This window comes from Mobula hypostoma, chromosome X2 (genome assembly GCF_963921235.1).
Source record: "Mobula hypostoma chromosome X2, sMobHyp1.1, whole genome shotgun sequence".
In the NCBI taxonomy this organism is placed as follows: Eukaryota; Metazoa; Chordata; class Chondrichthyes; order Myliobatiformes; family Myliobatidae; genus Mobula; species Mobula hypostoma.
In genome coordinates, this window is record NC_086129.1 from 39,741,208 (window position 1) to 39,765,711 (window position 24,504).

Below are 24,504 nucleotides of genomic sequence, written 5' to 3' on the forward strand. Positions count from 1 at the left end.
TAGGCAGGTGATAGAGAAGGGATGCGCTCAGATCGATGGTTTGAAATGTGTCTATTTTAATGCAAGGAGTATTATGAACAAAGTGGATGAGCTTCGAGCATGGATCGGCACTCGGAGCTGTGATGTTGTGGACATTACAGAGACTTGGATGGTGCAGGGGTAGGAATGGCTACTTCAAGTGCCAGGCTTTAGATGTTTCAGAAAGGACAGGGAGGGAGGCAAAAGAGGTGGGGGCGTGGTACTGTTGATCAGAGATAGTGTCACGGCTGCAGAAAAGGAGGAAGACATGGAGGGATTGTCTACGGAGTGTCTGTGGGTGGAAGTCAGGAACAGGAAGGGGTCAATAACTCTACTAGGTGTTTTTTATAGACCACCCAATAGTAACAGGGACATCAAGGAGCAGATAGGGAAACAGATTCTGGAAAGGTGCAATAATAACGGGGTTGTTGTGGTGGGAGATTTTAATTTCCCAAATATTGATTGGCATCTCCCTAGAGTGAGGGGTTTAATGTGGTAGAGTTTGTTAGGTGTGCGTAGGAAGGTTTTTGACACAATATGTAGATAAGCATACAAGAGGAGAGGCTGTACTTGATCTGGTATTGGGAAATGAACCCAGGTGTCAGGTCTCTCAGTGGGAGAGCATTTTGGAGAAAGTGTTCACAATTCTATCTCCTTTACCTTAGCATTGGAGAGGGATAGGAACAGACAAGTTAGAGAAATGTTTAATTGGAGTAAGGGGAAATATGAGGCTATCAGGTAGGAACTTGGAAGCATAAATTGGAAACAGATGTTCTCAGGGAAACATACAGAAGGAATGTGGCAAATGTTCAGGGGACATTTGCGTTGGGTTCTGTGTAGGTACGTTCCAATGAGACAGGGAAAGGATGGTAGGGTACAGGAACTGTGGTGTACAAAGGCTGTAGTAAATCTAGCCAAGAAGAAAAGAAGAGCTTATGAAAGGTTCAAAAAACTAGGTAATAATAGGAATCTAGAAGATTGTAAGGCTAGCAGGAAGGAGCTTAAGAATGAAATTAGGAGAGTCAGAAGGGGCCATGAGAAGGCCTTGGCGAGCAAGATTAAGGAAAACCCCAAGGCATTCTACAAGTATGTGAAGAGCAAGAGGATAAGACATGAAAGAATAGGACCAATCAAGTGTGACAGTGGAAAAGTGTGTATGGAACCGGAGGAAATAGCAGAGGTACAGAATGAATATTTTGCTTCAGTATTCACTACAGAAAAGGATCTTGGCGATTATAGGGATGACTTGCAGTGGACTGAAAAGCTTGAGAATGTAGATATTAAAGAAGAGGGTGCGCTGGAGGTTTTGGAAAGCATCAGGTTGGATAAGTCACCGGGACTGGACGGGATGTACCCCAGTCTACTGTGGGAGGCAAGGGAGGAGATTGCTGAGCCTTTGGCAATGATCTTTGATCATTAATGAGGACGGGAGAGGTTTTGGAGGGTTGGAGGGTTGTGGATGTTGTTCCCTTATTCAAGAAAGGGAGTAGGGATAGCCCAGGAAATTATAGGCCAGTGAGTATTACTTCAGTGGTAGGTAAGTTGATGGAGAAGATCTTGAGAGGCAGGATTTATGAACATTTGGAGAGGCATAATATGATTAGGAATAGTCAACATGGCTTTGTCAAAGGCAGGTCATGCCTTACGAGCCTGATTGAATTTTTTGGGGATGTAACTAAACTACATCTGTTTCGGTAATTTCTAAGGTAAGGACATGTTCAGCACAGCTTTGTGGGCTGAAGGGCCTGTATTGTGCTGTATGTTTTCTATGTTTCTATGTTTCTAACAACTTAACAAGCTTGGAAGTCAACAACCACAGCAATAGAAAAGAATAACTTATTGAGCCATTGGAAGTATCTGGTAGAATAGCCATTACAGATGGACGAAAATCTTTCGAACAAGTAAATCACCTGGGTTTCCACATAGACTGGAGTCCATGAGCACAATCCATGGAGCATGATTTCCTCACTTACTTGGTGCAAGGAGATGGAAGTTCTCACTAGATTTTTTTCAAATATTTATTTAATATGACTTAATGCTTTTTATAGATTTGACATCTCTCCGAATGGCTGAATGAGATGGATTGATAGCAACATTTAATAAAGGAAGTTATAGAGGAGAACAGCCCATTAGGTTCACTGGAGAACACTCTGCCAATTACATTTAAATTAGCGAAGAGTGGTTTGATGCACATTAAAGGAAAAATTCGGGTGATAATTTGGAAATCAGCTTAGCCATTATACAGAATGAGGAGAAGCGATCAGAAACAGCCTCTGGTTCTTAGTACATGGGCTGTGTGCCAGGTATAGTATAACTCCAACCGGGTGTGAAACCTCGAGATTTTCTTAGAAGTTATTAAACTTAGCATGGAAAAAAACACATTATATTATGATTGAAGTAACTCTCCCGCTGACTGTTTCATTATAACTCTTAAAAAAGCAAATGCAAAGAACAAGAGAAAAGTTCTGTAACCCCTTGCTAAACCTCATGCCAAAGTATGTTACAGCCAATAGAGTTCAAAGTCAAAGTCAACTTTATTGTTGTATGCACAAGTACATGTATGCACGGTGCAATGAAAAGCTGCATTACAGCAGCAACACAGGCAGATATAAGTAGCATTCATGAGAAAAACATAAATTATACACAATTTTTACAAGAAAGAACACAATTAGAACATAATGGAAAAAAACAAAAGTCCTAAAACGTTAATGTTCTAATTAGTTCTTTTGAAATGTGGAAATGCAGCAATGTCAGAATTAAGACTGTGAAATTTGCAAGCTCTATAGAACAGCAATGAAATAATGATCAATAATAACTTTCGTGATGCTGATCGGAGGACACCATAGAGAAGGTAGAGGGTTATTTATTGACCCCAGAACAGTAAAGGAGAATTGAGGGAGGAATTCCCTCAATCCTTCCCATTCCCATTCCGACATGTTGGCCCATGACCTCCTCTACTGCCACACTGAGGCCACACTCAGACTGGAGGAGCAACACCTCATATTCTGGCTGAGAGGCCTCCAACCTGATGGCATGAACGTCGATTTTTTTAAACTTCTGGTAATTTATTCCCCTCGTCCCCTTCTCTCTTCTTCCTTTCCTATTCTCATTCCTCTCTTGCCTTTTCTCTTTTTCTCACCTGCCATATCACCTCCCTCTGGTTTCCCTCCTTCTTCCTTTTCTCCCATGGACCACTCTCCTCTCCTATCAGATTTCTTCTTCATTCCTTCACCTTTTCCACTAATCACCTCCCAGCTTCTAATTTCATCCCCCACCTTCCCCACCCACCTACCTTCCCGCTCATCTGGCTTCTCCTATCACCTTCTAGCTTGTCCTCCTTGCCCTCTTATTCCTTCTTCCTTTCCAATACTGATGAAGAGTCCCGGTCCAAAACATTGATTCTTTATTCCTTTCCATAGATGCTGCCTGACCTGTTGAGTCCCTCCAGCATCTTGTGTGTGCATTGCTCTGGATTTCTGGCATCTGTAGAATCTCTTGTTTTTATGTGTTACTGAGGGAGATATAGTAGCCACAGTGCTCCAAAGAGTTCTTCAACAAATGATCATTTACAATTACCTGAGAGGCTGAAGGGAATTTGCTTCATGGTCTCATCTGAAAGACAGCATCACTGACAATGCAAGATTTTCCCTATACTTCACCTGGAATATCAGATTAGATTATATGTTCATGTCCAGAGGGGTCTTTTTCTGGTTGGGGAATAGATAATACACTATGAAACTGTGCCAGCAATAACTTTTCTGCCAGTTGCGTTTTCCAACTATGCTATGAATTATGTTACAAGCATAATAATTGTGCATTTTCAGTCTTCTTTAAAGGAATCTACCTGAAATTCATAGGTAGATTTGCCCCTTCATTATCCTGATTCATTTATTCCGAAAATGTCTCTTATTATTATCCCTTCATCAGACGTTTTCCAAATTCACTCTGATATTTTATTTGCAGTGAGTTAATTTTTTCTAGATTATAAAACTTTACTTTTACACAATGCATTTCTTTAGCTCAACCGTGGCTCAAGGAGAGCAGTAGAATTTTTCAAACATTTTTCAGGGACTGGGCAGCACTGGCTAGGTCAACATTGTGGTGACCACTTTCTGAATCTTTGCATTTTGTCAAGTGAAAGTGCCTCCACAATGTGGTTGGGGTTATATTCCAGGATTTAAACCCAGCTTTGGAGAAGGAATGAAGGTGTATTTCTGAGTTAGAATGATGTGAACGTCCAGCAAGCCAATGTGTCAACCGTCTTCATCTGGCTTAACATTCAAGGTTATGGGTTTGGCAGATGCTCAGAGCCTTGAAGCAGGACATACTGTAGCCACTGTGCACAATACTGGAGGCAATACATTTTTGGAGTAGTGAACAGCATAGCACTTATCCAGGCTGTTTGGTTCTAGAGAGTGTTGAGCTTCTTGTGATATGAACTCTTTCAGTCAAGTGAAGGATGCTTCAAAGCTCAATTAGTTCAAGTAGTAGAGTAGCTTGATCTGTACAAACAGTATCTAGCTTGTCCTCGTTCCCCACTCCCCCACTTTTTTATTCCAACCTTTCTCCCTTTCTTTCCAGACCTGATGACGAGTCTCGGCCTGAAATATTAACTGCTTATTTATTTTCATAGATGCTGCCTGACCTGTTGAGATCCTGCAGCATTTTGTGTGTGTTGCTCTGAATTTCCAGCATTAGGCCAGAAGACTATAAGACATTAGCAGAATTAGGTCTAATTTGGTGTAATTAGATCTGCTCCAGCATTCGATCATAACTGACTTATTTTCCATCTCAACCCCATTCTCCAGCCTGCTCCCCATAACCTTTGACACCCTAGCTACCTTGGAGGTCCACTGGCCTGGCTGCTGCTGCTGTACCTCCAAGGTAGTAATCTCTAGATTACTCCCAGTGCCACGTGTTTGTTAGGCCGGGAATAGAATAATGGTACAGATGAATATGTGGCTGAGAATGTGGTGCTGATGGCAGGGTTTCAGATTTCTGGATCATTCTGGAGAAGGTATAACCTGAACAAATAGGATGGGTTACACCTGAACCCAAGGGAGACCAATATCCTTGTCAGAATAAAGGGGGTGTATTCTGGTTGGCTGCTGGTGACAAGTGATGTCCCACAGAGGTCAGTATTGGGACCATTTCTTTTCACGTGAAATGTCATCGATTTGGATGATGGAATGATGGTTTTGTGGCCAAGTTTGCAGATGTTACAAAGGTGGTGGAGCGGGTGGTAGTGCTGAGGAAGGGGGGAGTCTGCAGAAGGATTTAGATAGATTGGGAGAATGGGCAAAGAAGTGGCAGATGAAATACAGTGTATGGAAGTGTATGGTCATGCACCTTGGAAGAAGAAATAAAGGGGTAGACAAGTTTCTAAGTGAGGAGAAAATTCAAGTCAGATGTGCAAAGGGACTTGGGAGTCCTTGTACAGGATTCTCTAAAGGTTAACTTGCAGGTTGGAATGGTTGGTAAGGAAGGCAAATTGTAATGTCAGCATACATTTTGAGAGGACTAGAATATAAGAGCAAGGATGCAATACTGAGGCTTTATAAGGTATTGGTCAGACCGCACTTGGAACATTGTAGTAGTTTTGTGCCCATTATCTAAGAAAAGATAGGCTGGCATTGGAGAGGGCCCAGAGGAGATTCACGAGAATTATTTCAGGAATGAAAGGGTTAATGTATGAGGAAGATTTGAAGGCTCTTGACGTACTCGTTGAAATTTAGAATAATGAGGGGTTTCTCATTGAAACCTATCGAATACGCCTAAACAGAGTGGATGTGGAGAGGATGTTTCCTATAGTGGGAGTCTATGACCAGAGGGCACAGCCTCAGAATAGAGGGACATCCATTTAGAATAGAGATAAGGAAGCATTTCTTTAGCCAGAGGGTGGTGAATCTGTGGAATCTCTTGTGTTTATGATCTGCAGGACAATTTTTCACTGTATTCCAGTACATGTGACAAAACTAAACCAATTCCATTTTCTGGGTGGTGAAGTAAACTGTCTCTAGATTGTGGAATGGGAGGCTCCTGGAATGAAGAGCACATGGCCCTTGTTTTAGGGAGCTGGCAGCTGCTCTGTAAAAGAAGAGAATGCTCCTGTACAGAAGAGGGTGTGTCTCCTGTTTTGAGGTGTTGGCAAGCCCTGTCTGGAGGAAGGGCTGATCCCTTTTTTGAGGAGCAGACACGCCTGTGTATTGAGGACCGTGCAGCAGATCTGTTAGAAATACAGCCAAGCCCCATACTAATGTGGAAAACAGCCGGTGTAAAGGGGAATATAACGTCCATCTTTGACGAACGGTTAAGAGCAGGACAATTCATTGTACCACTGTAATAGGGAAAGAGCAGCGTGTATATTAAAGAGGGATAATTCATTGTACCAAGAGTGAACAGGCATATGCTGATGATAGGTGGACCTTAAATAAAACAGAACTGTCCTGTGTCTAGAAAAGGGCTACCAAGGACTGTATTTTCTTCCAGTCAGTTGAGCGAGCTAGGGTTTTCTCTTTGAAGTGAAGGAGGATGAGGGGCCACTTCACGGAGGTGTACAAGATGTTAAGAGACATAGATCAAGTGAACAACTAGAGACATTTTACCTGGTCAGAAGTGGCTAATATCGTGGAGCACAATTTTAAAGTGATTGGAGGGAAGTATAGGAAGGATATCTGAGGTAATTTTTTTCACACTGAGGGTGGTGGGTGCGTGATAACCCCTGCCAAGGCTGATGGTAGAGGCAGATACATTATGTGCACCTAAGACACTCTTAGATAGGCACATGGATGACAGAAAAATGGAAGGCAAAGAAGGAGGGAAGGGGTTAGTTTGATCTTAGAGTAGCTTAAAGGCTGGCACAATATTGTGGGCCGAAGGGTATGTACTGTGCTGTAGTGTTCTATATTCTATGTTCTAGGCTTATTTTCAGCAACAGTTGGTAACCCCCATATTAATAAGCTTCATTATGATGTGTAATAATATTATCTAGATATTATTGTTTAGTGGTTATACTAAGTTCTCAAGGTATAGAGGAGCCCTTTGCCTTTCTACTTAATGAATATATGGGATATTGCAAGGTGCCAGATTATTGACTTTTTCAGTTCCTCATGAGGCAACACTATAAGAAAATGAATGTTCAATAGATCAAAAACTGATGTCCTTGTGGAAGAAAAATAATGGATTTTAAATTATGCCTCTGCACACTATTAAAAGTGGAGCATCTTGGAGATTTTGTCTGATGGGAAGTGTTCAGCTCTGTTGAAGAGGTTTGTCTACAGGAATCTGGGAGAGAGGCGATCGCACAGCCAGCAATGGCAGGCATGAGAATGTTTAATATGTGTGCGGTGAGGGCCGCAAATGTTGCCATTGGAAACCTTGTTCCCCTCTGCTGCCCATCCATTAACATTTTAATTAATCCCTTTCTAGTTATGAAATCTAACACTGCATTACATAATAATAAAAAAAAACACAGAGCCTCTTAATCTGCTAATCCTTCTTCCAGACAAACTGGTTCTATCTAAATCAACTCAAATTCAAGTCCCGTATTATCAAACTGCCTGACTGGAGATCCGGACTCCGAGTCTATTCAACAACAAAATTCTTTTCATGATTGACTAGTTACATTAATACAGGCACCATAAAAGCCTGCAGAATTTGCAACAATTGGTCATTTGAATTAAAAAGCAAAAAAATAATCCCAGCACATTTATTGTTCAAGAAAAAGGGGCGCGGGAGAGGAAGAGGGAGGGAATAAAATCAGAAAAGAAACGAAGTCTGAACTACATTGTAAACCTCCTAAAATAACTGTCTTAACCCTTTCTGCTTCTTCAATATTTACATGGTCTACAGACACAGAGCCACTTGTGAGGCTATATTTAGTCCTGAGCAGTTTACCATCTTTATGTAAATTTAACAGCACATCACAGCTGAGAACACAGCTCACAGTACTGATACTGGCTCCAGCAGACTTCAGTCGATAAACCCTCCAGCAGAATCTAGTAACAGACCTAGACGGACAAACAAAGAGAATTTTTGTCTAACATGTTTTATGTAGCAGAATGCACTACCTGAAAAGAAGTAGTTTCAACATGAATTTCAATAAGGAGAGGGGTATGTAACAGAAAAGCGTTTGGGAAATGTATTTGTAAAGGGAAAAGCTTGCAGAGCTCAGACGAAAGAGGAAATGAGTAATACTAACTGGAAGCCTCCATCATAAAGCTTGCAGAGACACAATGTACAGAATGTTTATTTCAAAAATATATTTTATTCATAATAAAAATATACACAACAGAATAAAAAGTGCAAAATTATTTATATTCTTTGTGTTGAGGTTGACACTTTTTAAAGCCATAGTACCATCCCTACATATGTTTCCCCCTCTCCCCCGGAGGTGATATACCCTTCCAATGCTTGAGGGGTTTTCCACCTGGCTCAGCCCCTCCAGGACCGAGAGCTGAAGGAGCCGAGGCAGTGGTCCTTCACGACAGAGGCTTTACGTTGGCTGAACCAAGCTTCAGAGCATCCTCCAGCATTTTTTTAATATCAAAATAAACTTTATTCATAATAAAAATTATTTCAAAAGTAATGGTTTTTCATCCTTACATTCACAGTCAATGCTTCTACTACATTTCTTAAAACCGCTAGGACCATTGCCCCTCATGTGACCCCCTGGGATGGTACATTACTACAATAACTGAGCGGCTTCCACACCCAACCTGGTCTTTTCCGCTCTAATAGCAGAAGAACTCTATACCGTGGTCCTTCCCCACTGAGCCCTAATGGTGGCTGCGCCGAGCTTTAGTGAGAACCTCAGCACGTATTCGTACAGCCTGGATTGTGCCAGTCGGCAGCACCCCTCCATGGACATCTCGACGTGCTGGGAGAGCAGCGAGTTTCAGGCAGACCAAAGGTGCCTTTCACCAGATGGTGATCTGCCAGCAGCACCTGATGTCCTTAAGTGTCCCTGGAACCGCTGCTCAGGATGAACGGTGACACAGGCTCTCGCATCTTACTCCACGGTCTCTTTGCAAAGCTACAGTCTGCAAGTATGCCCATCTTTTCTGTCATGTGATGCTGTAGTTCTGCAATCCCAAGCAGCCTATTGAGTGAAAAGCACTGAAAGGTCAGGGTGGAATAAGGTCAACAAACCCCAGTCAACATGTGAGCGAAAAGTTATTAGGAAAAAAATGGAATCAAATTGTTGGCTCAGAAATACCAAAAGCTTTTTCAGATACATAAAAAGAGTGGTGAAAGTGGATATTGGACCGTTGTAAAAATGACTCTGGAGAAGCCGTAATGGGGGACGAAGAAATAGTGGACGAATTTAATAAATATTTTGCATCAGTCTTCACTGTGGAAGACACCAACAGTATGCCAGAAAGTCGAGAGCATCAGGGAGCAGAAGTGAGTATAGTTGCTTTACTAAAGAGAAGGTGCTTGGGAAGGTGAGATATCTGATGGTAGATAAGTCACCTGGACCAGATGGTGTACACCCCAGTGTTCTGAAAGAGGTGGCTGAAGAGATTGTGGAGGCATTAGTATCATTTTTCAAGAATCACTAAATTCTGGAATGGTTCCGGAGGACTGGAAAATTGCAAATATCACTGCACTCTTCAAGGAGGGAGGGAGGCAGAAGGAAGGAAATTATGGGCCAGTTAGTCTGACCTCAGTGGTTGGGAAGATAAAGTTTCGGAGTACTTGATAAAATAGGCTAAGGCTGGCATGGTTTTTCCTGGGGAAGTTTTGCATGACAAATCTATTGGAATTCTTTGAGGAAATAACTGGCAGGATAGACGAAGGAAAACCATTGGATGTTACTTACTTGGATTTTCAGAAGGTCTTTGACAAGATGCCACACATAACACTGCTTAACAAGGTAAGAGCCCATGGAAAGATACTTGCATGGATAGAAGATTGGCTCACGGGCAGGAAGCAAAGAGTCGGAATAAAGGGGGCCTTCTCTGGTTGGCTGCCGGTGACAAGTGGTGTTCCACGGGGGTTGGTATTGGGACCGCCACAGATGGCCGTGGAGACCAAGTCATTGAGCATACTTAAAGCAGAAGGTGATATGTTCTCGATTAGTCAGGGCATCAAAATTTACGGAGAGAAGGTAGGAGAAGGGGTTGAGAGAGAGAAAAATCAGCCATGATGGAATGGCAGAGCAGACTCGATGGGTCAAGTGGCCTAATTCTGCTCCTATGTCTTATGGTCTTATAAGGAAATATTGAGCACAATGGCCAAATGATCTTTGCTGAGCGCAGGTAGATGGGACTAGGTGAGAGTAAGCGTTCGGCACGGACTAGAAGGGTGGGGATGGCCTGTTTCCATGCTGTAATTGTTATATGATTATATGGTTATAAGATTAGGAATTGATCTGAAATGAAAAGTAAATGGCCCTGTGGGACCTTAAAAAGATGGATCAAATGAAGTTGTTCACCTCGTGGGGAAGCTCACTCAGGATAAAGAGTCAGCTACTGTGTCCGACAGAGTGATCAGCAGCACTGGGGCTCCACAGGGGACTGTCTTGTCTCCCTTTCTCTTCACCATTTACACCTCGGACTTCAAGTACTGCACAGAGTCTTGTCATCTTCAGAAGTTTTCTGATGACTCTGCCATAATTGGATGCATCAGCAAGGGAGATGAGGCTGAGTACAGGGGTACGGTAGGAAATTTTGTCACATGGTGTGAGCAGAATTGTCTGCAGCTTAATGTGAAAAAGGCTAAGGAGCTGGTGGTAGACCTGAGGAGAGCTAAGGTACCAGTCACCCCTGTTTCCATCCAGGGGGTCAGTGTGGACATGGTGGAGGATTACAAATACCTGGGGATACGAATTGACAATAAACTGGACTGGTCAAAGAACAATGAGGCTGTCTACAAGAAGGGTCAGAGCCATCTCTATTTCCTGAGAAGACTGAGGTCCTTTAACATCTGCCAGACGATGCTGAGGATGTTCTACGAGTCTGTGGTGGCCAGTGCGATCATGTTTACTGTTGTGTGCTGGGGCAGCAAGCTGAGGGTAGCAGACACCAACAGAATCAACAAACTCATTCGTAAGGCCAGTGATGTTGTGAGGATGGAACTGGACTCTCTCACGGTGGTGTCTGAAAAGAGGATGCTGTCCGAGTTGCATGCCATCTTGGTCAATGTCTCCCATCCACTACATAATGTACTGGGTGGGCACAGGAGTACATTCAGCCAGAGACTCATTCCACCGAGATGCAACACAGAGCGTCATAGGAAGTCATTCCTGCCTGTGGCCATCAAACTTTACAACTCCTCCCTTGGAGGGTCACTGAGCCGATAGGCTGGTCCTGGACTTATTTCCTGGCATAATTTACGTATTACTATTTAACTATTTATGGTTTTATTACTATTTAATTATTTATGGTGCAACTGTAACGAAAACCAGTTTCCCCTGGGATCAATAAAGTATGACTATGACTATGACTGTGACTACTTAAGAGTGAAGTTTGGAGGAAATTCTCTGAATCTGAATCTTTGGGGCTCTTTAGCTCAGATGGCTGTGAGCTCTAAAGCTTTAAGTAATTTTGGATAACAGGAGAATCAATGTTTATAATGATCAAACAGGAACATTTTGAGTTGGAAATCATGTCAGCCGCAAAATCTATTGAATGGCAGAATAGGCTCAAGGGATCATCAGACCTGTTCCTGCATATATTTCTTATGATGTTCAGTTCTTACCTCAGTCCGGGACAATCCTTTCAATGTGTACATCTGACGCTCTGATACTGAAGGTGCCATTTCGCTGGGCAGATCGGGTCACCAGGGACACTAAGTAAGAACAGACAGAATCTTTTACAACCTCAGGACCTCACAGAGCAACTTGCAGTTGAGTGAATAGTTTTTAAAATGTAACCACTGGTGTAGTGCAGGAAATATAGTGGGACAATTAGTTTAAGGCCATAAGACCATAAGACATAAGAACAGAATTAGGCCATTTGGCCCATTGAATCTGCTCCACCAATCCATCATGGCTGATCAGTTTTCCCTCTCAACCCCATTCTCCTGCTTTCTCCTGTAACCTTTGATGCCATTACTAATTAAGAACTTATCAAATTCCGCTTTAAGTATACCCAATGACTTGGCTCCCACAGCGATCTGTGGCAATGAATTCCAACAGATTCACCAAACTCCAAAAGTGTGTCTCTCTCCCTTAGAACATCACAGGAACATCAGCTTGGATGTTCGCATCACGCTAATTGTTATGCTACCATGCCATCTCAAAGCACTTTGCAGCCAATATAGTAAATGTGAAGTGGAATCACGGTAACTTGGGAAATTCAGCAAATCCCACAAGCAACAACGTGTCCACGATGAGATGGTTTGGTTTTGTAATATTGATCGAGAGATAAGTATTGACCAGAGACAGCAGGGATAACTCTCCTCCGCTTCTTTATAGATGGTCATAGGACCATTTACATCTACCAGAGAGACAGGTAGACCCTTGAGTTAACAGCTCTTCTGAAAGATGGCATTACCATCAATGCAGCACTCCCTCCACCCAGCACTGAAGTATCCACCTAGATTTTAATTTTTAATTTAAAATTTTTTTATTTTATTGAGATAGAGCGAGGAATAGGTCTTTCCAGCCCTTTGAACCACAATGCCCAGCAGTCCCCCAATTTAATCCTAGCCTATTCATGGGACAGTTTATAATGACCAATGAACCTACCAACCTGAGCACCTGGAGGAAGCCCATGCAGTCACAGGGAGAACACACAAACTCTCTACAGGCAGTGGTGGGAATTGAACCTGGGTCACCAGTACTGTAAAGTGTTGTGCTAACCATTGTGCCAACCATATATTTATATGCTTAAGTCCAGAGTGGGACATGAACCATCAAACTTCTGACCCAGGGGTGAAAATGCCGTTAACTGAGCCACAGTTGACAAAAAGAGCACAATTGGCACCAGCAAAATGGAAGCAGAACCAAGAGAAATAAACAGGTTTAAAATAGAGCTTTGCAAGAGCTGGCAGTCATGATTTACTGGCAATCCGCTTTCCCATTTTGTGTAGTTTTTATGGGGTCTCTTATTCCAGTCGCTTTCAGGCTGCAAGTAAGATTAAATCCATTGGCAATCTCCCGACTTGATCAATATTCCCATTCACACTCATCTGATGGCCAATATCAAAACCTGCTCCAAGTCACAATGGCCAGAGCTTCATCATCATAAGCCGACTTGTCCCAAGAACATCCCAAGAGAGGAAACATCACTGAAAAACAAAACCAGAGCCAAAATTGTAGTGGTAGGAGAGCCCTGCACTGCTGAGCAGCTTGAGGTGGGCATTCATGATCCAAAAGGTTTTATTTCAACAGTCAATATTTATCTTCTGGTGTGATAGTGGGAAAGTGTGTACGGAACCAGAGGAAATAGCAGAGGTACTTAATGAATACTTTACTTCAGTATTCACTATGCAAAAGGATCTTGGCAATTGTAGTGATGACTTGCAGCAGACTGAAAAGCTTGAGCATGTAGATATTAAGAAAGAGGATGTGCTGGAGCTTTTGGAAAACATCAAGTTGGATAAGTCGCCGGGACCGGACAAGATGTACCCCAGTCTGCTGTGGGAGGCGAGGGAGGAGATTGCTGAGCCTCTGGTGATGATCTTTGCATCATCAATGGGGACGGGAGAGGTTCCAGAGGAATGGAGGGTTATGGATGTTGTTCCCTTATTCAAGAAAGGGAGTAGAGACAGCCTAGGAAATTATAGACCAGAGAGTCTTAATTCAGTGGTTGGTAAGTTGAAGAGAAGGTCCTGAGAGGCAGGATTTATGAACATTTGGAGAGGTATAATATGATTAGGAATAGTCAGCATGGCTTTGTCAAGGGCAGGTCGTGCCTTACGAGCCTGATTGAATTTTTTGAGGATGTGACTAAACACATTGATGGAGGAAGAGCAGTAGACGTAGTGTATATGGATTTCAGCAAGGCTTATTGAGAAAGTAAAGAGGCATGGGATCCAAGGGGACCTTGCTTTGTGGATCCAGAACTGGTTTGCCCAAAGAAGGCAAAGAGTGGTTGTAGGCAGGTCATATTCTGCACGGAGGTCGGTCACCAGTGGAGTGCCTCAGGGATCTGTTCTGGGACCCTTACTCTTCATGATTTTTATAAGTGACCTGGATGAGGAAATGGAGGGATGGGTTAGTAAGTTTGCTGATGACACAAAGGTTGGAGGTGTTGTAGATAGTGTGGAGGGCTGTCAGAGGTTACAGCGGAACATTGATAGGATGCAAAACTGGGCTGAGAAGTGGCAGATGGAGTTCCACCCAGATAAGCGTGAGGTGGTTAATTTTGGTAGGTCAAATATGATGGCAGAATATAATATTAATGGTAAGACTCTTGGCAGTGTAGAGGATCAGAGGGATCTTGGGGTCAGAGTCCATAGGACACTCAAAGCTGCTGCACAGTTTGACTCTGTGGTTAAGAAGGCATACGGTGTATTGGCCTTCATTAGTTGTGGAATTGAATTTAGGAGCCGAGAGGTAATGTTGCAGCTATATAGGACCCTGGTCAGACCCCACTTGGAGTACTGTGCTCAGTTCTGGTTGCCTCACTACAGGAAGGATGTGGAAGCCATAGAAAGGGTGCAGAGGAGATTTACAAGGATGTTGCCTGGATTGGGGAGCATGTCTTATGAAATCAGGTTCAGTGAACTCGGTCTTTTCTCCTTGGAGCGACGGAGGATGAGAGGTGACCTGATAGAGGTGTATAAGATGATGAGAGGCATTGATTGTGTGGATAGTCAGAGGCTTTTTCCCAGGGCTGAAATGGTTGCCACAAGAGGGCACAGGTTTAAGGTGCTGGGGAGCAGGTACAGAGATGTTGAGGTAAGTTTTTTACGTAGAGAGTGGTGAGTGCGTGGAACGGGCTGCCGGCAACAGTGGTGGAGGCGGATACGATAGGGTCTTTTAAGAGACTTTTGGATAGGTACATGGAGCGTAGAAAAATAGAGGGCTATGGGTAAGCCTAATAACTTCTAAGGTAGGGACGTGTTTGGCACAACTTTGTGGGCTGAAGGGCCTGTATTGTGCTGTAGGTTTTCTATGTTTCTATAATTAAATACCAGATTAATTTTCCATTGTCACATTGCTGTTCTGAGAGTTTGCTGTGTACAAGTTGCCTGTTGCATTCTCTGCAGTGCAGTGCAGTTACTGCACTGGGTGTGAAACATTTTGTGCCACATTAAACCAAAGTAAGGTGCTGCTGAAATGCATGTCTGTCTTTCAGCCAAGTCAGTACCTCTTTAAGGTACATGAATCTCCTCTCACGCTCTTCCAGCCATCTGCTTATCCTGTTTCCCTTATTAAGGACTGGAGTGGGAGGCCCGGAAGTGGCCTCTCCTGAGGTTGGAGGCCTGACTGTGTGTGGGAGGCTGGGAAAGGCAAAAGCAACACACACAAAGTGCTGGAGGAACTCAGCAGGTCTGGCAGCATCTACGGACATGAATAACCAGTTGTTGTTTCCGGCTGAGACCCTTCTTCAGCACTGAGAGGCTTGCTTTGCCGCTGCTTGTGTTCTGCTGGAATACAGAACGTGGCAACACTTGTGGACTGGCCCCAGCACATGCTTAGGTTTTGTTGATTGTTACTGTAAACAACACACTTCACTATATGTTTCAATGTTTGTGTGATAAATAAATGAATCTGTATATAGCCACTTTATTAGGCACATCTGCTCAATAAATCAAATATCTAATCAGCCGATCATCTGGCAGGAACTCAGTGCATAAAAAACATGAAGACATGGTCAAGAGGTTCAGACCAAACATCAGAATGAGGAAGAGATGTGGTCCAAGTGATTTTGACTGTGGAGTGATTGTTGGTGCCAGGTAGGGTGGTTTGAGTATCTCAGAAACTGCTGATCTCCTGGGACTTTCAGTGAGCGGTAGTTCTGTGGGCGAAAATGCATTCTTAATGACAGAGATCAGAGAAGTATGGTCAGACTGGTTCAAGGTAACAGCAACTCAAATAACCACACATTATAATCGTGGTGTGTAGAAGAACATCTCTGAATACACATGTTGAACCTTGAAGTGGACGGGCTACAGCAGCAGAAGACCACGGCATACACTCAATGCCCACTTTATTAGGTATGTCCTGTACCTAATAAAGTGGCCACTGAGTATATGTCCCTCTTAAATGAAACAATAACAGGTACCTACTGACCCCAAACAATGTCACTGAGTGGGAGAGAGCTGATGTGTGATGCACTCCCAAGCCCATCAGTTAACCTGCATCACAACGGTTTTCCATCTCATATCCTTTATATCTCTGCTCAAGTGAGATAATGAACATCAATCATTCTAGCAGCCATTTAACTCATTTGATTTTTTTTAACCCAACAACTGCAATTTCAGTCTAGACAACCTCTACCATTGAAGAATAAATACTTCAGCCTCATCAGGATCCTCTGAAAAGCCAATTGAGAATTACCATGTAATTTAAGGAGATTGTTGTTAATTAAAGGCACTTTACTGGTCTATGGGATATGTGAAAGGGCTCCTTGTTTCACTTGCCATTAGCAAAGTACTCTAATATATTTTAGCTCACCTGGTGGATTCCAGTTGAACAGTGAAGCATGATATACAAGGTCCTAAAACTAAGAAGAAAAGTTTAAAGTTTCTTAAGCATGAACAAAAGTCTTATCTATGGTGGAATTTCCAGGTCATACGGAGTTTCTACTGATTATTAACTCTGTTACCACTGCCATGTTACAAGCTCCTTAACCCTTTCACACTGTTTTTGGCCTGTAGCACAAACGCCTGGTTTAATTCTTCATTTGTAGGGTTTACTTAAATCGTCAAAGCAGAGGATCTATTTTTAATCTTCAGGCTATGCATTAACTTCCTTTAAATTCTTTCACCAGATGAGATCTGTCTTTTGCTGCTCCTTCTCAAATGGCGCAGCAGGGTGACTAAATAAGAACTCATGATATTGGCTGAAGTTTGATCAAACATATTGTAGAAAGAAGGTGTGACCCAAATGAAAGGCCAAACAAGATTGTGTTATTAGCAATCACATCCCTTTGAAAAATAAAATGAATACAACACAACATTCATTAATCTCAGATATCTTCAAATGACATCCAGTGTTAAAAATTATTGGGACCAGAACATTTCTACTATGCTTTGTGCGCAAATGTCAGAGAGCCACTGAACAGACAGCACAGAAATCATCCCTTCAGCCCACTGACTATACTTAACTTACTGTGCATTACGCCGCTGGCGTTTCGGGCAGCAATGAAGGTCCTCTATCTCTGGTGGTGTTCAGAGCTTCCTTCATCGTGTCAGTAGCTTCCTCTTGGTTTTCACTACTATCAGTCATGCAAGTCCTGTGAGGAGACTCAGGAATACCGTCGCACTCAGATGTAGAAGGATTCTTCATTGCTGTTTCCGTAACAATTTTGTTTACCAGCCAGTGTTGTTTCTCCAAGCTGAACTCCAAACCTGGAGGACTGGTGGACCACTCTTAGTCTGACCTCTACCCTTTGACCTGTATGGCATGGGTGATCCTACCAAGAGGCAAAGCATAAAGCCCTGACTCCAGCCAACATAGCTCTCCGGGTCATTGAGGCACACGAGCCTCCAAACCTCGACAAGATTGTGGTCCTCTTGGAGGAGCCCACTGAGTATGCACCAATGTATAATAACTCTATCTTCTGATGAAGGGTCTTGGACCTGAGCTTCCCATTTCACAGATGATGTCTTGCCTGAATTTCGTTTTTCACTATTTCAGATTTTAAGCAGTTTGTTTTATTTGCATCTTTTTAATTTTCCCTCCATTCCCATTAACTTCCTTCCAAGATTCAGATGCACACCAGGGGAAATTTACCATGGCCCCTCAACATGTCTTTACAACGTGGGAGGAAGCCCATGGGGGTCACAAGGAGAATGTGAAAACTCTACAGACACAGCACCCCAGGTCAGGATTGAATCAGGGTGAGGCAGCAACTCTGCTACCTGCTCCATTGTTTTGGCAGCGTTCACCCCTGAACTTAATTTTAAGGCTCTACCCCTTGCCTCTCCTCCAAAAGAAACAGCAATGAAGAATCCTTCTATATCTGTGTGCGACAATAGTCCCGAGTCTCCACCAGGGACTCGCATGGCTGACTGTAGTGAAAACTGAGAGGAAGCTACTGGCATGATGAAGGAAGCTCTGAACACAGCCAATAATGAGAAGAGAGGCCAACCCCATCATCAAGACAGCACTTCACTGGACCCCTGAAGGGCAGAGGAAACATGGGAGACCAAAGACAACTTGGTGCAGTATGGTATATGCAGAAATGAGGACACTGAACCACATCTGGGGCGCAATAGAGAAGATGGCCAAGGACAGACAGAGATGGAGGACTTCCACTGCTGCCTTCAATGCCAGTGATGTAATGGGCAGTAAGTAAGAATCACCTGCTTCGAAACTCTGAAATCAGAGAAAAGGGTTTACTTCTTTCTACCCTATTGTACTTGAAAGAATAGTCTAGATTTCCTTTAATCACTTATTATTTACAGATATGAGTCTCGAGGATGCTGTCTATTCTCCGAAAGGAAAGGGGTTTCACAGACAGTGTTTTCTTAAGTTGCCAGTTATCAGCAGGACTGTATTGCAAGCACAAGATTCTGGTAGCTGTGGAATTGTTTGTCCAAAATTAGGGTTAATACTAACAAAGATGATGAAGCCTGCCTTCCCTCCAGCCATTTTCTCACTTTGTCCTGTATATTGTGCACAAACTTTCCTGCTCATGTTACAGCCTTGCAGTGATAAAAAAAATTGAATAGCCTGGGACAAGATAATATAAACAAGGTCCCCTTGTATTTCTGACAATGATATCGCTATAAATTGGTCTTTCTTTTGTTGTAAACATGGATTATTTTCTTCAGTACCTCCAATATCAAACACTCTTTATTCTGTTGAACTTGTAACCTTCACATCAGTGTTGTGTTTTCAGTGGTCAACATGATGTGTAGCAAAATGGCTTTTGTATATAACTTAGGTTTTTATGACGGGAAAACTTTTACAGAAAAAGATTAAATGAATTTAAGGCTGCTCTTTCTTACTGAATTTCAAATTAGGAAGTGGAATTTACAGAGCTGGACCTTAGCTAGAATATAGTCCCAGGTGGGTGGGGGGAGGGGTGGTGTTGGATTGAGAGTGGAGGACAGTGTAATCGAATTATTGGTCCTTTAAGAGACAATGGGCATTTTATTTGTAGATTTCAGCACACACCTCACAGACATAAGCAATGGCTTTGATTGCTGTCTAGCATCAAAGGAGGTAGGCTTGCAGATGAGTGTACTGTGTCCTAAATGGTTGAACTATCAAAGGATACATGCTCTGTGAGGTTCAAAAGGGTAAAGCAGACAATGCAATGCCAAATTACTCATTAAAATGACATGCTTCTTCTGCCATCCTGTCTTTGAACTTGATTTGATCGATAGTTCTTAATTCAGAAGCCTTTAGATCTAAAAGGAAAGGAAACCACTTGCATTCACAACCTCAGGACCTCCCAAGCACTTTACAGCTAGTGAAGTACTTTTGAAGTGTATTCACTGTTGTAATGTAGGAAACACTGCAGCCAGTTTGTGCACAATAAGCTTTCACGATAATCCCCAGATAATTTCCTTTCTTTTGGTATGTAGGTTGAAGGATGGCAAAGACACCAACAATATCGCTCATGCTCACCATCATAATAGTGCTAACAGACACCTCTCAGTTTATAATTTGGCTGAAGGTCAGCAGCTCAGACAAAAAAGCGTTTGGAATGTGTCTAGATTCCTAAGTTCAAAGTTCAAAGCAAATTTATTATTAAAGTACGTAAATGTCATCTGAGATTCATTTTCTTGCAGGCCTTCGCAGTAGACCAAAGAAATACAACAGAATCAATGAAAAATTATATACAAAGACTGGCAAACAATCAATGTGCAAAAGAAGACAGTCTGTGCAAATACAAAGAGACAAACAAATAAATAAATCAATATAAATAAAGACATAAATACATAAATAAATACTGAGAACGTAAGTTGTGGAGTCATTGAATGTGAGTCCATAGGTCTTGGAATCAGTTCAGTGTTGAGTGAGTGAAGATATCCACACTGGTTCAGGAGACTGATGGTTAAAGGGTAAGAACTGTTCCTGACCTGGTGGTGTAGGACCTAAGGCTCCAGTATCTCCTTCCCAATGGCAGCAGTGAGAGGAGAGCATCGCCTGGACAGTGGTGGTCCCTGATGATGGATGCTGCTTTGTTTTTAGGTCGGGTTTGAAGGCACAAGGTTGTAACACAGAGGTCAGAATTCTCTCAGCTGACCCCATCTAATCTGTAGTTATTCATATCTGGACATAAACCAAGTTATTTGGTTCATATTAAAGGTTGCACTTGATATTCAAGGAGCAGTTTTCCATTTCACTTTCTGGTTGGGAAACTGCCAGGGAATTTCTTTTCTATTGTAGGTTCTGCCCAATTTTTATTCCATTCCGTAGCCTAGGAATTAGATCATATGCTTGCCTTTATTTAGAGCGAGGTGGTGGATTTTTCGACACTTGACATTATTACTGAGTGAAATTACACCAGATGCAAAATTGGCCCGGGTACTTCTGTTCACACAATGGCTGCTGAACTTTTCCCACTGTTGGACAAATACTAATTGGAATTGCTAATCTGCGCTCAGCATTACACCAACCTAACCTGGAGCAGAAAACTCCATGCTATGGGCATTATAAAACACAGGGCACGTTGTGTCACTCTGTTATGTCCCACAGTTTACAGGGACACCTTGCTGACAGCAGGACAACCAAATCCACAGCTTCTCAACTAACTGGAATCTGTTCCAGCATTTTTCAAAGAATGTGTGCAAACACAACGTAACACACACAAACTGCTGGAGGAACTCACAAAGTGAATTCACTTGACAAAGTAAAGCCGAGTGACATAAGTGACAACGGGCCTTCACTCCCAGGTTACCTCAATGCCTTCTATGCTCTCTTTGACCATCAAAACATGGAGGAACTTTCATGAACTCCCGTAGCCTCCATTGACCCTGTGATTTCAGTCTCTGAGGCTTATAGGAGAGCATCCTTCCGGAGAGTGAACCCGCTGAAAGCATCCATGCCAGCCCAGGTACCTGGCCAAGTACAAAAAACCTGTTCAACTGTCTGGAATGTCCATCGATATCTTTAACCTCTTGTTTCAGCAGTCTCAAGTACCCACATGCTTCAAGCAGACTTCAATTACACTGATGCCTAAGAAGAACGTGGTAACCTTCCTCAATGACTATCGTCCAGTGGCATTTACATCCACAGTGATGAAGTGCTTTGAGAGATTGCTGATGAAACATATCAACTCCTGCCCAAGACGTGACTTGCATCCACTCCAGTTTGCCTACCGGCACTACCAGGTCCACAGCAGATACCATTTTATTGGCTCTTCACTCAACCCTGAAATGTCTGGACAGCAAAGATGCAAACATTAGGATGCTCTTTATTGACTGCAGCTTGGCGTTCAACACGATCATCTCTTCAAAGCTAATCAATAAGCTTCAAGACCTTGGCATCAATACCATCTTGTGTAATTGGATCCTCGATTTCCTCACTTGCAGACCCTAGTCAGTTTGGATTTGCAACAACATCTCCACTTCAATCACCATCAGCACAAGTGCACCACAAGGCTGTGTGCTTAGCCCCCTGTTTTACTCACTTTATACTTGTGACTGTGAGGCTAAGCACAGCTCCAATGCCATATTCAAGTTTGCTGACAACACCACTGTCGTTGGCTGAATTAAAGGTGGTGATGAATCAGCATGTAGGAAAGACATTGAAAATCTCTCAGAGTAGTGCCACAACAACAACCTCTCACTCAATATCAGCAAGGCCAGCACGACCAAGGAGCTGATTATTGACTTCTGGAGGAGGAATCTCAGTATTCTGGGATCTGGGGAGGAGAGGGTCAACAACCTTAAATTCCTCAGTGTTAACATTTTGGAGGACCTGTCCTGGGCCCAGTATGTAAGTGCGATTGCGAAGAAAGCACAGCAACACTTCTACTTTCTTAGGAGTTTGCAAAGATTTGGCATGACATCTAAAACTTTGACAAACCTCTGTTGATGTGTAGTAGAGAGTTTATTGACTGGTTGTATCTCAGCCTGATATGAAAACACCAATGCTCTTGAGAGGAAAACCCAACAAAAAGTAATGGATACAGCCCAGTCCATCACAAGTAAAGCCCTCCCCACCATTAAGCACATCTATATGGAACGTTGTTACAGGAAAGCAGCATTCATTATCAAGGAACCCCCCCCCCCCGCCCGCCCCACCACCCAAGCCATGCTCTCATGTCGCTGCTGCCATCGGGAAGAAGGTACAGGAAGCTCAGGAGCCACACTGCCAGGTTCAGGAACAATTAACCATCCTGAACCAGCGGGGATAACTTCACTCAGATTCAGTCACCCCATCACTGGACTGTTCCCACAATCTATGGGCTCATTATCAAGCCTTTTCATCTCATGTTCTCAATATTTTCTGCTTATTTTTTGTCTCTTTCACCTTCGCACAGTTTGATGTCCTTTGCACACTAGTCGTCTGTCTGTCCTGTTGGGTGTATTCTTTCATTTTATTCTATTATGTCTTTTGTATTTACTGTGAATGCCTGCAAGAAAATGTATATCCCAGGATTATATATGGTGGTATATATGTACTTTGATAATAAACTTAATTTGAACTCAGCAGGTTAGGCAGCTTCCATGGAGAGGAATATAGAGGCAACGTGTCAGGCCGAGATCCTTCAACAGTACTGTAAAGGAAAGGGGAAGAAACCAGATTAAGAAGATTGTGGCGGGGCAGGGGGAGGAATACAGACAGGAAGGTGATAGGTGAAGCCAGCTGAGGGGGAAGGCAGGTGGGTGGGGGAGGGGTGATGAAGTGAGAAGCTGGGAGGTGATAGGTGGAAAAGGTAAAGGGCTGAAGAAGAAGGAATCTGATAGGAGAGGAGAAGGTGAACTACGACAACTAAAGACGCCGTCAATAATGCCTGAAACTAATGATGGGAAAAATAAATTGGAGGGGCAAAGGTGACTCAGTGGTGTGGTGTAGTGTTTGGAGTTGCTGTCTCATGACTTGACGGACATGGACTCAATCCTGACCTTCGGTGTTATCTGTGTAGTGTCTGTATGTCCTGTTTGTGACTGTGAGTTTCCGTCAAGTGTTCTAGTTTCATCTTGCATGCTGAAGTTATGTCAGTTGTTAGATTAACTGGCTGTTGTTAATTGACCCATTGTGTAGGTGAGTGACAGAACACTATGAGAAGGACAGAGGAAAGGAAAGAATGGAATTAGTGTTGGATCAGTATAGATGGGTGTGTGATGGGTGATATAGGCACAGTGTGGAGAAGGGCCCATCAAGTTTGCTCCAAATTTCCATTATTTGATTTATTTTCCCTCTGAACCCCAATCTCCTGTCTCCCCGCCCCCCCCCCCCATAATCTTTGGTGCTCTTCCTAATCAAGAACCTAGCAACCTCTGCTTTAAATATACCCAATGACTTGGCTTCCATGGCCATCTGTGGCAGTGAATTCCACAGATTCACCGCCCTCTGCCGAATGAAATTCCTCCTTATCTCTGTTCTAAAGGGACATGCTTGTATTTTGAGGCAGTGCCCTCTGGCCCTAGACTCCTCCACTACAGGGAACATCTTCTTCACAGCCACTCTACTGAGGCCCCCCCACCCCACCCCATTCTTCTAAATGTGAATACAGCCCAGAGCCATCAAACAACATTTCCAGCACCATTTTCCAGTGCTCCAATAACCACTATTGCTGCCCTTTTCCTCTTTATATATCTGAAAAAAACTTTTGGTCTCTTCTTTTATACTATTGGCTAACTTATCTTTATATTTTTTAGGCAGATGCGGCTCATCAGCCATCGAGGAGAAGGAACACTCTGATCTCAAATCTCCGCTGTCTTGTTGCTATACCCACTCATGGGGAAGGCTCCTGGAGTAAACCACGAGGGAAAAATCCGGAGCTGGAGTCCCTAACGCAGTCCTATATTGGCTCAACGCTGGCTGGCAACTCCTGCGGCGCTGGTACCAAACTGTATCGGTCTCTACTGTTCCTTTGGGTTCACCATATGTGCGGAGAGGAGGAGTTTGCCGCATGGGAACAGCTTGCTCTCCATATTGTGCAGCCCTGGGCTGCACACCTAGACGGCTTGGATACAACATCCCTGGTCGACCCTGACTGACGGCGGCCCCACTCACTCACTCACCCTTTGTCATCTTTTCTCTCTTTATTGCTATGTTAATTCCTTCTGTTGGTTTTTAAAAGTTTCCCAATCCCCTAACTTCCCATTCATTCCTATTATACTATATGCAATATCTTTTGATTTTATGCTGTCTTTGAGTTCCCTTGCCAGCCATGGATGCCTCATCCTCCCTTTAGAATACTTCTCCTTTGGGATGTATTTATCCTGCACCTTCCAAAT

General features: G+C 43.1%; 1 long non-coding RNA gene across 2 annotated transcripts in view; it reads right to left on the reverse strand.

Moving 5' to 3' along the window:
* Nucleotides 1-8,430: 8,430 nt before the first annotated feature.
* The window catches only part of LOC134341045 (uncharacterized), a 44,097-nt gene continuing 28,023 nt past the window's right edge, over nt 8,431-24,504 (reverse strand). For both annotated transcript variants that reach the window (XR_010016703.1, XR_010016704.1), the window contains exons 3-4: nt 11,722-11,811; nt 8,431-9,118 (exon numbers count right to left, since the gene is read on the reverse strand). This is a non-coding gene — a long non-coding RNA (uncharacterized LOC134341045). The remainder of the gene's footprint in view (nt 9,119-11,721; nt 11,812-24,504) is intronic.